Source organism: Heterocephalus glaber, unplaced genomic scaffold, assembly GCF_053883595.1.
Source record: "Heterocephalus glaber isolate CG9 unplaced genomic scaffold, H.glaber_assembly_v1.0 deba00001461, whole genome shotgun sequence".
NCBI classification, from domain to species: Eukaryota; Metazoa; Chordata; class Mammalia; order Rodentia; family Bathyergidae; genus Heterocephalus; species Heterocephalus glaber.
Genome location: NW_028258308.1, coordinates 4,586,520 through 4,603,423, shown reverse-complemented (window position 1 = coordinate 4,603,423; position 16,904 = coordinate 4,586,520). Strand labels below are relative to the sequence as shown.

Here is a 16,904-nt window from a genome sequence, read left to right as displayed (position 1 = left end):
ATGCCACTGTAGTGGTAATTCCAGAAATGGTTAGATTGTCTCAATTAAATGCCTGGATTCAGAGTTAAAAGAGGATCAAGCCAAGATGCAAGACATTCCTTTTGCTGACAGGGATCAGAGATAGGGCAGTATGATTGTATAAAGAGTTTCTTGGTTTGGTGGCTTTCTGATTCTGGTAAAAGTAGTGCAATATTGGGATAAAAATGGGTCTTAGAAGCTCTACCTATTTTTTCAGTCATTTCAACAATTTTAGAAGCCACAAAATACATGATAATACTTTTTTCTTAAACCAGCTAGGGTAGATTACATTATCTGCAACTGAATGTTAACCAATACATTCAGGTGTGTCAGGGGTTCCCCAGACCACCCTTAGGCTTGATGATTCACTAAAAGGACTCTGAAGACCCAGAAGTTGTACTCACAGTTACAGTCTAGGACAGCAAAGGACAGAGTAAAATATCAAAGGGCAAAGATGCATAAAACTAAGTTTGGAAGAATCCAGGCACAAACTTCCAAGAATTTCCTCCTAGTGGAGTTACACAGGATGTATTTCATTCCCCCAGCAATGATGTGAAACATCACAATGTATATCAGCCAGGGAAGCTCCCTGAGCCTGTTTGTCCAGGGCTTTTCTTAGAGACCAGTCACACATTCATGCAGTGCCTGCATACCTACCTTGATTACTGACACTCCAACATGCAGAGTTATTCATCACAAATCGCACTATCAGTGTAAAACTACCTAAAAAACCTAATAGAGTACAGCTCAGATCTCTGGCATGCAAAACACTTTTATCCATCAGAGTAATCCCAGAGCTCACTTCCTAGGAGCCAGACAAGGACGAATGACGGAAAAGCCCTGTCTTGGGAGTGTGGACAGTTTGAGTAATCCAGATATACTCAATTAACACCTTCCCACCCTCTAAGGATCCCACTTGCAGACATTTATAGTAAAGAGTTATCCAAACAATGAAAAAACTAAAAGTAATAATTATAATTTAAAATAGCAAAAAGCTTGGGGGAGGGGTGGAAGTTTTGTGACTAAAGGCATCATGATAGGAAAAAGACTGTCAATTATGGTTCATCAATTTAACACAATTTTAGGCAACCCTCAAAACACCATTATGAAGCAATATGGTTTTATGAAGCGTGCTATGGTGTGAATGTGTCCCCCAAAGTACCTATGTTGCAAACGTAATTCCCAGGGCTACAACTTTGAGAGGTAGAACCTACGAGAGATGATTAGGTCATACGGACTCTGCCCTTGTGAATGGATTAATGGCATTGTTTTACAAGTGGGTTAATCATCACCAGAGTGGGTTCCTTCAAGTTCTTCCCTGTCATAGCTCCTCTCTCTGCCTCTTGCTCTCTTGGAGGACACAACACAGAGGCTCTCACCAGATGCCAGGGCCATGTCCTCCGATTTCTCGGCATCCAAATCCTGAACCAAATAAACTTCTGTTGTTTACAAATTACCTAGTATGTGGTATTTTGTTATAATAACCAAAACAATATAGTTAAATGATAATATGGAATGAAAAATCAGGGCAAAAAAGTACAGATGTAGTCTAATTACAACTATATAAAAAAGGACAAAAATGGAACAATTTGATGATTTTTTTCTTTATTTTCAAAATATTCTGTAACATGATCCTTTACTTTCATAATGTAAAAATACATTTATTTTTAATACCTTAAGCAAAGTGGTAACAGAGTGCCTTTTCAACAGAGATTTCTGGAGATAGTAAAATAATAATAATAATCTAGGAACAGCAAAGCAGCTGTTGCCACGTAATACAAAGTCATACCCATACAAACATACCCAATGTGGATCTAGACAGAAGTTACACAAGTTTAATTTCCTGTTGTTAGTCTAAGAAACTTCCATGTAGAAGTCATAGTTTCTCCATTCCTGGTCTGTAAAGAACAGAAATGCTGGAACAGGTGGTCTTTGTGGTATTCAACATGGAAACAGTTATCTTTTAGCATAGTTTTCTTTTCATTTCTTTTAATAGTCAATTTAAAATTTTTGGTCCTCTCAGGTAAGGAAGTCTAATGCTTTCTGTATAATGCTTGTACTGCATTAGATATCTTCAAATTCCTTTTCAGATACTAATTAATTAAATCTCCAGTGGGTGAAAAATATTAACTTTGTCAAAACTAGGTTTAATCAAAAACATTTTAGGGAATCAAAAGTCCTAACAGAAGTCAAATATTGACTAAACATTTCATTTTAACTACCGATTATATTCCCTAAAGTTAGAACCATAATTTCTTTTCCTGGAACCCCATGGTCACTAGGACAAGGGCAAGTATTGATTAACATGCCTTCAAGGTTACCTTCAGTTCAACCTTAAGGGTTTAAACTTTCATGTACTTTTTTTTCATTTGTTCAACAAATATTATTGAATGCTTACTCCTCTAGGCACTCAACATGCAGCAGGGAATGAACTGGAGAAATTCCTGACCATATGCAGCTTAACATTTGGGGAAAGGTCATGATGGTAGACAGAAAATAAAGAAGTCAATTAAAGGAATTTACACTTACAAGTGCTACAAATAAAATAATACAAAATAAAGAGGCAGAGAATGATAGAATGGGAATATTAGCCTTGATAGAGGACTCAGAGAACCCTTCCTGCCAAGACTAAGTGACATTTGTGCAGAGCTAAGAATGGGTGAAGGTGTAGGCCAGGAGATATCTGTGAAAAGCACTCTCAGCAGAGTGAACTTGCAGTACAGAAACCGGGAGGAGGACTGCACTTGAGCTGTTGGAGGAACTACAAAGATCCAGAGTTTCTCAAGGATAAACAAAGGCCTATGAGCCTGTTAGGGTTGTTATAACAAAGTGGCACAGAAGCTCCCACACCTCCATCCCAGGCTCCTAGGCCAGAGAAGCTCAGCCTGTCCCAGAAGGAAGCTCCCATGCTGCCACACCAAGCTCCTAGGGCACAGAAGGTGAGCCGTGTGGGTGCCAGAAGCACACCCCCCCCACCCCGTGGAAATGAGAAGACACATAAACAAGCCTCAAAAACAGACTTCCAGATCACCTACAGCAACCCCAAAGGGAAACGAGATGGAACACTCTGATAATCAACCACCTGGACTCTCTGAACTGGCAGCAAAAGAGGATCTGGGAAAAATGAAATCAGAAATAATTACTCAGATAACAGCAAAGATTTTGCTCATGGTGCAAGACATGATTAATAAATCTAGAGAGAACACAGATAAAAAAAATAGAGGATCTGAGGAACATGATGGAATCCCAACATAGGAAACAAATGGGATCCATAAAACAGATACAAACAGATTTCCAAGAGATTAAAAACTCCATCGAAAGTCTGCACAGCAGAATGAACCAATGTGAGGATAGAATTTCACATATAGAAGATAAGATTGCAATTAGTGAGGAGGAAAAGAAAAATTGCTTTAAAATTGTAAGGGAACATGAGAAATCAATCCAGCAGCTGCTAGACAATGCAAAGAAGAATAACATAAGACTGATTGGAGTCAATGAAGAAAGAGGAAAGAGTGCAGATGACATAAAAAAAAACTCTTCACAGAAGTGATGGCAGAAAACTTCCCAAGGAGGGAAAAAGAACTTGACATACAGATTAGTGAGGCATATAGGACTCCAGCTAACCTTAATCAAAAAAAAATCTACACATAGGCATATAATAGTTAGGGTTCCAGAAATCCAACAGAAGAATAAAATTCTACAGGCAGTGAGAGAAAAGAAACAAATCACATACAAAGGAAAGCCCATCAGAATCACAGCAGACTTCTCAATGCAAACCCTCAAGGCAAGAAGAGCTTGGAGTGATGTATTTCAAGCGCTAAAGGAAAACAGCCTCCAACCCAGATTGATGTACCCTGCAAAACTATCTTTCAAAATTGATGGAGAAATAAGATGCTTTCATGATAAAGAGCACCTCAGGAACTTAATGAATACCAAACCAGCACTCCAAAAAATTTTAGACAATACCCTAGGAAAAGATAATGAGGATCACAACCCCAGGAAACCCAGCAGAATGAATCCACTGGGCGTGACAAATTAAATGCAAAGGGGGAGAATCCAACAAAAAGAAAAAGTCATGACAAGGCTTTTAAAACTTTTGACTTCATCTCCCTAATAAGTGTATAATTCAATCTTATTATTGTACTGATTAGTATTTTTCTGATTCTAGAATTGCACACCATTCCTTGTGCTATACTGGCTATTTATCATCTTATGTCTACATTTTAATTGGGTTGTCTATTAATGAGCTCTAAGAATTCTTTATATATTCTGGTCATAGGTTATATGCATTGTAAATATGGTCTGTTTAAGGACTACTTTTCATTTTAATGATGTCATTTAAAGTTCTAAATTTTGATGGAATCTCATCAATTTTTCTTTTATACATCATGGTTTTTGTATCCTAGGTAGTTCTTGCCTACCCTGAATTCATAAATATTTTCCCTTATAATTTCTTCTTAAAGTTTTATACTTTTAGACTTTCTTATTTAGGTTCATAGATCCCTTCAAATTATTTTCACGTATGGAAAAAAGGGTTGAGGTTAATTTTTTATATATGGATACCAGGTGTTCTAGTGCCGTTTGCTGAAGACACTATCTCTTCCTCGGCTCTTGAATTGAGTTTATATTCTATAAAATGCTAATGTTAAATAATCTTTCAAAACTCAGTGGACCATATATGTGTGGTTCTATTTCTAGATTCTCTGTTTTATTCAAATGATCTATATGTCTTTCCTTACACGAACACTGCTTTGATTACTGTAGCTTTAGAAAAAGTCTTAAAATTGGGTGCTAAACATCTTCCAACATTGTTTTTGTTTTTGTTTTCGGCTTTTCTGGGTCCTTTGTACTCCTACATAACTTTTAAATTTCAATATCCAGTTCTTCATTTATAGCAAGTATACACAGACCTGAATTTTTATATATACCTTGTGTTTTCTAATCCTGCTAAATTCAAGTACAAGTTCTAGGGGCTCCTAGAGATTTCTTAGTATTTTCTCTGTAGATGATCATTTCATCTACATATAAAGATTTTGCTTCTGCCATACCAATCCTATCCTAGTTGTGTCATTTTATTGCCAGACTATTTTGGTTTAGACCTATGTTTCAAAGTCTAATGGACAGATGAAGAATAGGCATATATGCCCTTGTTCCCCACTTTAGGGAGAAAGCATTGTATCGTCTCCATTCATAGAAGGAGATTTTGTTGGAAGTATGGAGTACATGTCTTTGATCTGTTGAGAAGGTTCTGTTCTACTTCTAGTCTCCTGATAGCTTTTACCATGAACAGCTGTAGAATTTAGTCCAATACTCTTTCTCCAACTAGTGACAGGATCATATGGCTTTCTCCTTTCCTCTGTTAAAATGATTACTTTTGGGGGTGGATCTTCCAATGCTGAACCAACACTGCCATCCCTATAACAAAACCACTTTCTACATACTGCCAGATCTGACTTCTAAGAGTTTGTTTTGTTAAAGAAATTTCTATCTATGTTCATACTTTTTTCTTCTATTATCTTTATGCAGTTTTAGGATTAGCACAATGTTGATTTCCTAAAATGAGGGGAGAAGTGTTCCTTCTTTTTTCTGCTTTAATTGTTTGATATAATTTATCAGTTAAAAAGTTTATGAGCCTGCTGTTGTCATATAGGCAGGTTTTCAAGCTAGGAATATACTTTCTTTAATAGGTGCTATTCAAATTTTATATTTCCTCCAGAGTTAGTTTCATTAATTTGTCTTACAAGGTACTTCTTAGAAGTTGTCAAATTTATTTCAAAAAAGATTTTTGTAATATGCTTTCTATATCCTTTTAAATTCTGTAAAATCTGTGGTAATGTCTCCTAGATCTTGATATTGTAATTTTAAAAATGTATAACTGATATTGTGTAACAGGAAGAAAAGGTCTAAAAGAGCAGGGGAATTGGGAGAGGTAGGGGAAGGGAAAAAAGGGAAAGGAAAAAATATGAGAAGAGGAAAAAAATGGAAACAAGGTCTTTGCAAATAGGGAAGGGTGGAGGGGGTGAAGGGAGGGCAAGGGAAGGGGAAATAAAATAAGAACCAAAAGACTCATGAAATGGTACAAGATCCCAATGATGAATGTAACTGTATTGTATACCTAAAATGTACCAATAAAGTTAGTGGGGGGAAAAAATAAAATAAAATATATATTACTTATTGTGAAAAAAAAAAAAGAAAACCACTCTCCTATATTCCCATGATTTACATGTTTTAAGCATACATACTTTGGTTTTTTGTTTTTTGGTGGGTTTTTTTGGTACTGGGGATCGAATTCAGGAGCTTGTGCTTACAAGGCAAGCCGCGGCTCCACTGAGCTAAATCCCCAGCCCTAAGCATACATACTTTGTAAACGTAATATAGCACTCTTCATTCTATCTTGACAAATAAAACATTTATATAAATAAAGTGGCACAAACTGAGTGACTCTAACAACAGAAATATATTTTCTCACAGGTCTGAATCTGGAAGCCTGAGATCAAGGTGTCAGCAGGGCCATGCTCACTCTGAAAGTGCAGAGAAAGATCTTTCTTGGGCATCTCTCCTGGTTTCTGGTAGTTCCTTGGCTGTGGCAGCATGACTCTAATCTTTGTACGGCACCCTCCCCTCCCTAAGAGCACATCTATGACCAAATTTTTTTTTATTAACACCAGTCATTGGATTGGGAACCCACCTGATGCCACTGTGACCTCATCTTAGCTAACTGGATCTGCAACATCCTTTCTTCCAACCTCAGTTCTAAGCCATAGGGACAAGCTATGGAAAAGAAGGAACCAAGGAGGTCAAGGAAGAATCAATGAAACAGAAGGTCCCAAGAGAGTGTGGAACTCTGGAATCCAGGGAAGAAAAGGGCAGCAAGTACAAGAAAATGACTCACTGTGCCAAGAGCTTCCAACCATTTGTGTCAGCTGAGGATTGAGAATTGATCACTGGACTCTTTTTGGTCTTGAATTCCTAGTACCTCTCACAGTAACTGAATATAGTTTGCACTTAATTAATGTTTACTAAACTAATTGCCTCACTTGCTCTTTTTTATTGAAATAGTCATCATTATCCTCTTTCTAGCAAATACAGAGTCAGCTTTAAAGAACAGAGATTAAGTAACATATAAGAAAAGGTGAGGAAACTTTCAATGTTCAGAGAACCCAGTGGTAGGGAACATCTTCCCATACTCTAGATGATTTCTGTCATGTTAAATGGTGATGTACAAAATTCCCTAGTCCAAAGAATTGCAAATTCTGTCAACCAATGAAGAAAGCCTTCAAAGTACTACAGGGAAGAAAACAAGGAAAAAAATGGATTTGTCAATATACATGAAAGGAAAAGTCATACTGACGTATCTTTGTGAATCTTCTAACAGATATGCATCACAGGATCTTACAAGACTCACAAATAACAGTTATGAAGCCTTTCACACATTAATTAACACTCAACCCAAATGGAAGCAGAATCATTAGCCTCATTTTACAAATGAGCAAAAAGGTTTAGAGGTTGCCACACAGGTAATCAGGTATAAAGCAGCCCTTCAAACTCAGGTTGGAGGAGTCTCCCATACTCACTGCACAAGTCTGTGTCACTTCGAGAATGAGTTGAGGATATGTTGGGTGATGGATGACACCATAGCTGGACTCAGGGTCAGCCAAAAGATTGGAGGTAGCTTCAGGTTGGGGTTCCAGACAGCCATAAAGTGGTGTTACCCTTATGTTTGAGAGATAATGGTCAGAAAAGGAAAAAGCAGAAGTAGAACTACGTAGTAGCTTCAGCAACATGTTGGGACCTCTCACCTACATGTACTGTTTGGCTCACAAGTGTTCAGTAACAAGGAGCCTGAATCAAACTATCATAAACACAGAAATACGTAGCCGTAGATTTATTAACAGTCACCAAGAAGGAAGAGTAAACATGAAAGGTTTATGGGAATGACAAGTGTTAGAACTTCCAAACTTCAATAATGTGTAACAACATAGGAAATCTTGGTCCAGTGGCCCTGACCCTTTGGCACAGAGGAGCAGAGCCGCATGGGCGCCAACACCCCCACTCCACCCCGCCCCGGCCACTGGGCCAAGCCAACACTTGGATCCACACCACAAAGGGGCAGTGGGTCAGAAAGGACATTGATCTTCTGTAGCTCAGAAGTGAATAAGAGAAAGAGGGCCTCTCTGGGGCTCCTAGATGAAAAGTGAAGCCCACTGGAAGAGTGAAGAAAATCTGCACATCAGACCAACATAGTTGGTAAGTTGGAGGGATCACCACCTCCCATCGGAACCTGGACTATCTTCAGAGGAAGAGCAGCTGGAACCTGCACTAGAACCTTGCAGAGTTCAACCTTGCAGGAGGTCAGAGATCTCAACTTGGGCCTTGCAGGCAGAAATCAACCTGAATCTCAGGGGACAGTTGCTGGCTTGCTAAGACTAATTGACTTAGATCTACACACTCCTGCCCACACTGTCTATAGTGACAGGACAGACATACCCTGAAGGAGGCCCTTTATTTTTATTTTTTATTTTCAAAGTAATTTTTCTCTTATTTTTAATATTTTTCTAATTTTTATCTATTCTTTTCTCTTTTCAAATTTTTTCCCTTTTTTCTCTTCTCTTTTTTTTCTTTTCTGTTTCTCTCTTGCTCTCTTCCTCCCACCTTGTTCTTCATTTCTCTCCCTTTTTATTCCTGTTCGTGTCCGAATTCAAATTTCTTTTTTTCTTACTTTTTCTTTTCTTTTTCCTTCTCTCGATTGTCATTAGTTTTAAAGGAAAGTGAATACAGTTTCTAGTCTCCCTATTGCTGTTAGGTTTTGTTTTTGTGTTTGTTCTTTCATTCTCCTCTTCTCTTCAACAGCTTCCTAGAGTTTGCATGATCTTCCTTTGCCCTCTGGCCTCACTTCTAACCTTTCCCTATCATACCTATTGATCCCTCCCTCCCCAACTCCTTCTGAGTCCCCATCCCAAAGGGTAAAGTTGCTATATTGAAGTTTACTCACTATAGCCATATTTTGGGCTGGTCCTCAATTTTGATTTAATTCACATGTTTAAAAGTGATAGATTAATAACTGCCACAAATTGTCATCTTCTAAACTGTGGTTGATACTATTGTTGTTGCTGATTGTATCACTTGAGCTAAAGCATTGTGATTGATCTAATCAGTTGTCCTTCCGAGTATACTGAAAACGTGATGGCCTAAAAGTCATTAGAGGCTCAAAACCTAAAGGCAAGATATATCTGGAAGACACTTCTGAGAAACAATCATTCCATAAAGGTTCTAAATACAAGCAACAAAGATACTTACAATAAGCAATATCAACCCAGGAATTGAGCAAAAACAGTACCAACAACAAAAATAAAAATGAGAAGACCTAAGCAAGGCACAAAATCAGGCTACCTGCTCACCAAAGGTAAATTCTAGGGGAAACGAGGTGAAAAAGTCTGATAATCACCTGGACCCCCTACACTGATGGCACAGGAAGTAGACAGGAAGTAACAAAACAGATGAAGCTCTAGAAAAATTCAAAATAGAAATAATTTCCCAGATAACCACAGAGATGGTGATCAGAATGAAAGACATGATTAGAGACTCTGTAACAGAAACAGATTAAAAAATAGATGAGCTCAGGACCATAATGGAAATCATGAATGCCCAGCATAGGAAAGAAATAGAAACCATGAACACCCAACATAGGAAAGAAATGGAATCCATGAAACAGATTCAAACAGATATCCAGGACATTAAAAACTCTATTGAAAGCATTTGCAGCAGAATCCTCTCAGAATCCCCGAATCTGAAGTCAGAATATCAGATATAGAAGACAGGATTGTAGTCAGTGACCATGAAAAGAGAGATCTCTTAAAAATACTAAGGGACCATGAGAAATCAATCCAGCAGCTCCTAGATGATGCAAAGAATAACATAAGACTAATAGGAGTCCACTAAAAAGTAGGATAAAGTTCAAATGACATTAAAAAAAATTGTTCATAGAAGTAATAGTAGAAAACTTCCCAGACAGAGGTAGAGAACTTGACATACAGATAAGTGAGGCATATAGAACTCCAACTGCCATGGTCAAAAAAAATCTACACCTAGACCTGTAATAGTCAAGATCCCAGGAACCCAACAGAGGAACAAAATCCTACAAGCAGTTAGAGAAAAGAAACAAATCACCTACAAAGGGAAGCCCATCAGAATAACAGCAGACTTCTCAACACAAATCCTCAAGTTAAGGTGAGCCTGGAGTGAGGTATTTCAAGCACTAAAAGAAAACAACCTCCAACCTGGACTGATGTATCCTGCAAAACTATCTTTCAAAATTGACGGGGAAATAAGATACTTCCATGACAAAGAACACCTGATAAATTTCATGAATACCAAACCAGAACTCCAAACAATTCTAAACAAAATCCTGGAAAAAGAAAATGAAGGTCACAACTCCATAAGGCCCAAAAGAGCAAATCCACCAGGCAAGGCAAAAAAGTAAAGGGAGAAGGGGGAAAATAAAAAATAAAACAGCCAACAACAAGAAAATAACATGACAAGGATAAGCCAATACATATTAGTTATAGCCATCAATGTTAATGGCCTCAACTCACCAGTCAAAAGAAATGGACTGGCAGAATGGATTAGGAAGCAAAATCCAACAATATGCTGTATACAAGAAACACACCTAACTCAAAAAGAAATTCATAGACTGAAAGTAAAAGGATGGAAAACACTTCTCCATGCGACAGGAGGCCCCCAAAAAGCAGAGGTAGCTATCTTATTTGCAGACAAAGTAGATTTCAAACCAAAACTAATTAAGAGAGACAAAAAAGGCCACTACATCCTTGTAAAGGTAATAATCCAAGAGGAAGAGATGACAATCATAAATATATATGCACCAAATATGAATGCCCCCAACTATACAAAACAAATATTAATGGACATGAAAAACCAAATAAGCACTAATACAGTTGTAGTGGGGGACCTCAATACCCCACTGGCACAAATAGACAGATGATCTAGACAGAAAATCAAAAATGAAATAATAGAACTGAACCAAGTTTTTGAAGAAATGGACTTAATAGATGTCTACAGAGTGTTCCACCCCACAAAAACAGAATACACATTCTTTTCAGGTGCACATGGGTCATTCTCCAAAACAGACTACATAATAGCTCATAAAACATGTTTAAGTAAATGCAAAGGAATTGAAGTTATCCTCTGTATATTATCAGATAATACTGCAATTAAACTGGAGATCAATAGCATAAGAAACCACAAGAACTGCATAAACACATGAAAATTGATAATACCTTCCTGAACAACAAATGGGTCACAGATGAAATTAAAGAAGAAATTAAACAGTTTCTGCAAATAAATGATAATGCCAATACAACATACAGGAATCTATGGGACACAATGAAAGCAGTCCTACAAGGGAAATGCATAGCAGTAAATGCCCATATTAGGAAAACAGAGCGAGCTCAAATAAACAACCTAATGCTGAACCTTAAGCTCCTAGAAAAAGAAGAGCAAGACAAACCCAAAGCTTATACAAGGGAGGAAATTATAAAGATCCGAGCAGATATCAATGCAATGGAGACTGAGAGAATGATACAAAAAATCAATGAATCGAAGAGTTAAGTTTTTTGAAAGAATAAATAAAATCGATAAACAGCCAACCTTATCAATAAAAGGAAAGAAATGGCTCAAATTCATGGAATTAGGAATGAAAAAGGTGAAGTCACAACAGGTCCAGCAGAAATCCTGAGGATCATCAATACCTACTTCTAGAACCTGTACTCTAATAAAATGGAAAACCCAGAAGAAATGGACAGATTCCTATATACATATGAATTACCAAAGTTGAACAAAGAAGATATAAAAAAATCTAAACACCCCAATTACAATTAGTGAAATTGAAAATGTAATTAAAACTTTACCAACAAAGAAAAGCCCAGGTCCTGATGGCTTCACTGCCATCAGGTGAATGATGCTGAATTCTACAAGACATTTAGAGAGGATCTATTGCCATTACTCTTTAAACTCTTCAATGAAATTGAAAGGGCAGCAATACTTCCAAATTCATTCCTGGAAGCAAGTGTTACTTTGCTTCCAAAGCTAGGGAAAGCACCAACCAAAAAAAGGAAACTACAGGACAATCTCCCTAATGAACACAGATGCAAAAATCCTCAACAAGATACTGGCAAACAGAATAGAGAGGGTCATCAAGAAGATCATACACCCTGACCAAGTCAGATTTATCCCAGGGATGCAAGGATGGTTCAACATATGTAAATCAATAAATGTAATACACTATATTAACAGAGTCAAGGGGCCAGGGATTTAACTCAGCGGTTCTGCTGCCTGCCTTGCAAGCAGAATGTCCCAAGTTTGATCCCCAGTACCAAAAAACAAACAAACACAAGGACAAAAATCATATGATCATTTCAATAGATGCAGAAAAAGCATTCAACAAGATCCAACAGCCATTCATGATAAAATCCCTACAGAAAATTAGAATAGAAGGTCTTTATCTCAAAGTAATAAAGGCCATCTATGAAAAACTAACAGCTAACATCATACTAAATGGTCTAAAACTGAAAACCTTCATGCTAAAATCAGGAACCAGACAAGTATGTCCAATATCACCACTCCTGTTCATTATAGTTCTGAAAACATTCAGCGCAGCTATTAGACAAGAAAAAGAAATAAAAGGAATAAAGATAGGAAAGGAAGAAGTTAAACTGCTATTATTTGATGAAGACATGATACTCTACATAGAAGATCCAAAAAATTCTGCCAAAAGACTTCTAGACTTAATTGACAGATTCAGTAGAGTAGCTGGATACAACGTCAACCCTCAAAAATCAATAGCCTTCTTGTAGGGAAAGGAAAAATTATGAGAAAGAAAAAAAAATGGAGTCAAACTCTGTGTAAATAAGGAAGGGTGGAGGGGGTAAAGGGTGCACAGGTAATGGGAGAAAAAATAAAAACTAAGATACATCATATTCTGGTACAAACACCCAATGATAAACGTAAATGTATTTTATACCTAAAATGTACCAATAAATATATATATATATTATATAAAATTAGCCCGGCCCGTGGCTGCTGGGGTCGGTGCTGCCGCCTCCTGGGGCCGCGAGCCGAACACCGCCCGCCCGTCGCCCCGCCGGCAGCCCCAGGGCCGGGCAGGCTCGGCCGGCGCCCCCCCGCGCTCCCTGCCTACCGCCCGCTCGCTCTCGCGGGCCCGGCCCGGCGCCGCCGCCCACCGCCGCCGCCCACCGCCGCGCTCCTCCTCCTGCTCCACTGCCCCGCCGCCCGCAGCCTCTTCCGCCCGCCGCCCCGCGTCCCCCACTGCACCGCCCACTGCGCCGCCCTCTGCGCCCCGCGGCGCGCCCGGTCCCGCCCGCCAGGCCCGGCCCGGCCGCGGGCAGTAGGGCCCGGGTCTACGCCGCCGCCGAGGTGAACAGCCTCAGGATCCGCGAGTCACACGTCCCGAGCTGGGGTAATCAAGATGATTACCAACTGGTTCGAAAACTTGGTCGGGGAAAGGATAGTGAAGTATTTGAGGCCATTAACATCACTAACAACGAGAGAGTGGTTGTAAAAATTCTCAAGCCAGTGAAGAAAAAGAAGGTAAAATGAGAGGTTAAGATTCTGGAGAATCTTCGTGGTGGAACAAATATCATTAAGCTGATTGACACTGTAAAGGACCCCGTGTCAAAGACACTAGCTTTGGTATTTGAATATATCAATAATACAGATTTTAAGCAACTCTACCAGATCCTGACAGACTTTGATATCCGGTTTTATATGTATGAACTACTTAAAGCTCTGGATTACTGCCACAGCAAGGGAATCATGCACAGGGATGTGAAACCTCACAATGGCATGAAAGATCACCAACAAAAAAAGCCGCGTCTGATAGATTGGGGCTTAGCAGAGTTCTATCATCCTGCTCAGGAGTACAATGTTCGTGTAGCCTCAAGGTACTTCAAGGGACCAGAGCGCCTTATGGACTATCAGATGTACGATTACAGCTTGGACATGTGGAGTTTGGGCTGTATGTTAGCAAGCATGATCTTTCGAAAGGAACCCTTTTTCCATGGGCAGGACAATTAGGACCAGCTTGTTCGCATTGCCAAGGTTCTGGGGACAGACAAGCTGTATGGCTATCTGAAGAAATATCACATAGACCTAGATCCACACTTCAACGATATCTTGGGACAGCATTCAAGGAAACACTGAGAAAACTTCATCCATAGTGAAAACAGACACCTTGTCAGCCCTGAGGCCCTAGATCTTCTGGACAAATTTCTGCGATATGACCATCAACAGAAACTGACTGCCAAAGAGGCCATGGAACACCCATACTTCTACCCTGTGGTGAAGGAACAGTTCCAGCCTTGCGCAGAGAATGCTGTACTTTCCAGTGGTCTCACAGCGGCACGATGAAGACTGGAAAGCGACGGGTAATGCGGCATTGATGCTTGCCAATAAAACCAACCACCAAACACAAATCTTGAAGGAAACTACAGTGTGATAAAAAGAAATTCTAATTATCCCTTCTAAGGCAAAGAAGAGTAAAGACCTACAAGTCTGTCAAAAGAAACTCCCCAGTACTAGCCTCCAGGGAGCTGCAGTTGTGCAGTGTGATGATGCATATAGTTCAGGATCTAAGGGGACTCTCCCTTTGGAATGCATGGGAGATGAGAAACTTGGAGTTGTTGTACATTTTTCTTCATTTAACAGAACACCACTGTTAATTAACCCATTCGGTCAACAAGCTCTGAATATCTGACTTCCTATCTATTCCATTGTGGTCTGGTTTCCTTTTATGAGAATTCAGGCTCAAGTTTTAGCAAAACGTCAGCAGTCTACACTGACACACCAGCCTCATTTATGAAAAGGATATTAAAACAGTGACAGTATTTTTTTAAGCTCTTTTACAAATTCATGTTTTATTTATTTTTTTATGACATGAGCTCTCCAAGAAATGTACCTCACACCTGCAGTTTCCCTCTAAATGTTTTCATTTGGAAGCAAACTGCAGTCACTTACACAAAGTCCTCTTTGCTGTCAGGAGACATCACTTGAAACCGTGAGATGCCATGAACAGGTCCATTGGTCTCATCAGAAAGTCCCTGCTAACATGCATAACTTGGAGCTCACCATAACCTCTGTTGATTTGCCTAACCATAGAATCTTGTTGCTGATTTTTTTGTCCTTTAGCCTTTTTTGGGGGGCAGGGCAGCCTTCTAAGGAAGACCTCAGCATTTCCCACCACATCCCTGTGTGTGCATCTGTTTAAATGCACTTCTCTGAAACCATGACCTTTTTATTCACCATAACTAAAGCTGGAAAGTTAATTTTCAGGCAGGTCAAAGAGGGAGAAAACATCCTATAAGGACTTATTCAGGAAAGATTTGCTGGGGGGAAAAGTATTCCCTCTTTTTACCCCCACAACAATTTCCAGTTGTAATCAGGATAATAGCATTTTGAGCTTGGATATGTGACATGAATATGTGTGACAGGATACTGATACTGTATGGGTAAGACAATCCCATAACTCAAGAAACTGAGAGGAGAGAAATATGCAGGGGACTTGAGGAGAGAAGTGGACCTCCTGGGCCAAGTGTTAAAGCTTTGGATCTGCTGTGCTAACCTTGACATTAACAAAGAAAGCTAGGTTTTATTTTTTAAAAAAGAATAGGGCTGATTTCATTTTAGGAAATCGTCAACAACATGATTTGCCATTAGTCCCCTTCCTGCCATCTACAGAGCCATTGCCACAGCTCTGGGGACCTAACATACCTAGGCTGGAGATAGAGGTGTCTACCACCATATCATACATAGGATTTCTTTATTAACTATTTAATAATGCCATATATTTTTTAAGGTTAGATTGTTTGAAGCATCTGTTTACATTCCATATTCCAATAAAATCATATTGGTATTGGTAAAAAAAATCAATAGCCTTCTTGTACAAAAATAACGGACTCACTGTGAGAGAAATTAAGGAAACAATTTCTTTCACAATAGCATTAAAAAAAAATGAAATATCTAGGAATCAATGTAACAAAGGAGACAAAAGACCTCTAACTGAAAAATACAGCACTCTGAAAAAAGAGATCGAAGAGGATAAATGGAAAAACATCCCTTGTTCCTAGGTAGGAAGAACCAATATAATGAAAATGGCCATACTTCCAAAACTGCTATATAGATTCAATGCAATGCCAATTGAAATACCAACAGTATATTTCAGAGAACTGGAGAAAACAATCCAAAAATTCATTTGGAACAAGAAGAGATCTAGAATAGTAAAAGCAATTCTAGGCAACAGAGACATGGCAGAACCATGGGGGAGCACCCCCAACTTGAAACTATACTACAAAACTACTGTGAGAAAAACAGCATGGTACTGGCAAAGAAATAGACCCAAGGATCAGTGGAATAGATTAGAAGATACAGAAACAACTCCAGACATACTCAGTTACCTCATCTTTGACAAAGGAGCCAAGTGCCCTAACTGGAGGAAAGATAGCCTCTTTAATAAATAGTGTTGGAAAAACTGGATTTCAACCTGCTAAAGATTAAAACTAGACCCCTATCTTTCACCATGCACTAAACTAAGATCGTAGTGGATTTAAGATCTAAATATTGAAACAGAAACACTAAACTTGCTGGAAGGTAAGTTAGGTAGAACTCTAGAAGACATTGGCATAGGAAAAGATTTTTTAAACAAATCCTCAGTAGCATGGGAACTTCCACAAAGAATCAACAACTGGGATCTCATCTTATTGAAAAGCTTCTGCACTGTAAGAGAAACCACCAATAGAGCTAAGAGACAATCTACAATGTGGGAACAAAATTTTACCAGCTGTTTCTCAGACAAAGGT

At 38.8% G+C, this 16,904-nt stretch overlaps 1 long non-coding RNA gene and 1 pseudogene across 1 annotated transcript in view; one reads left to right on the top strand and one right to left on the bottom strand.

The window, feature by feature from the left end:
• LOC147826714 (uncharacterized) overlaps window positions 1-13,042 on the bottom strand; it is a 44,307-nt gene extending 31,265 nt beyond the window's left edge. The window contains exon 1 of the long non-coding RNA XR_015453422.1: window positions 7,593-13,042. This is a non-coding gene — a long non-coding RNA (uncharacterized LOC147826714). The remainder of the gene's footprint in view (window positions 1-7,592) is intronic.
• Window positions 13,043-13,371: 329 nt separating this feature from the next.
• Window positions 13,372-15,836, top strand: LOC101702429 (casein kinase II subunit alpha' pseudogene; annotated as a pseudogene).
• Window positions 15,837-16,904: the final 1,068 nt, after the last annotated feature.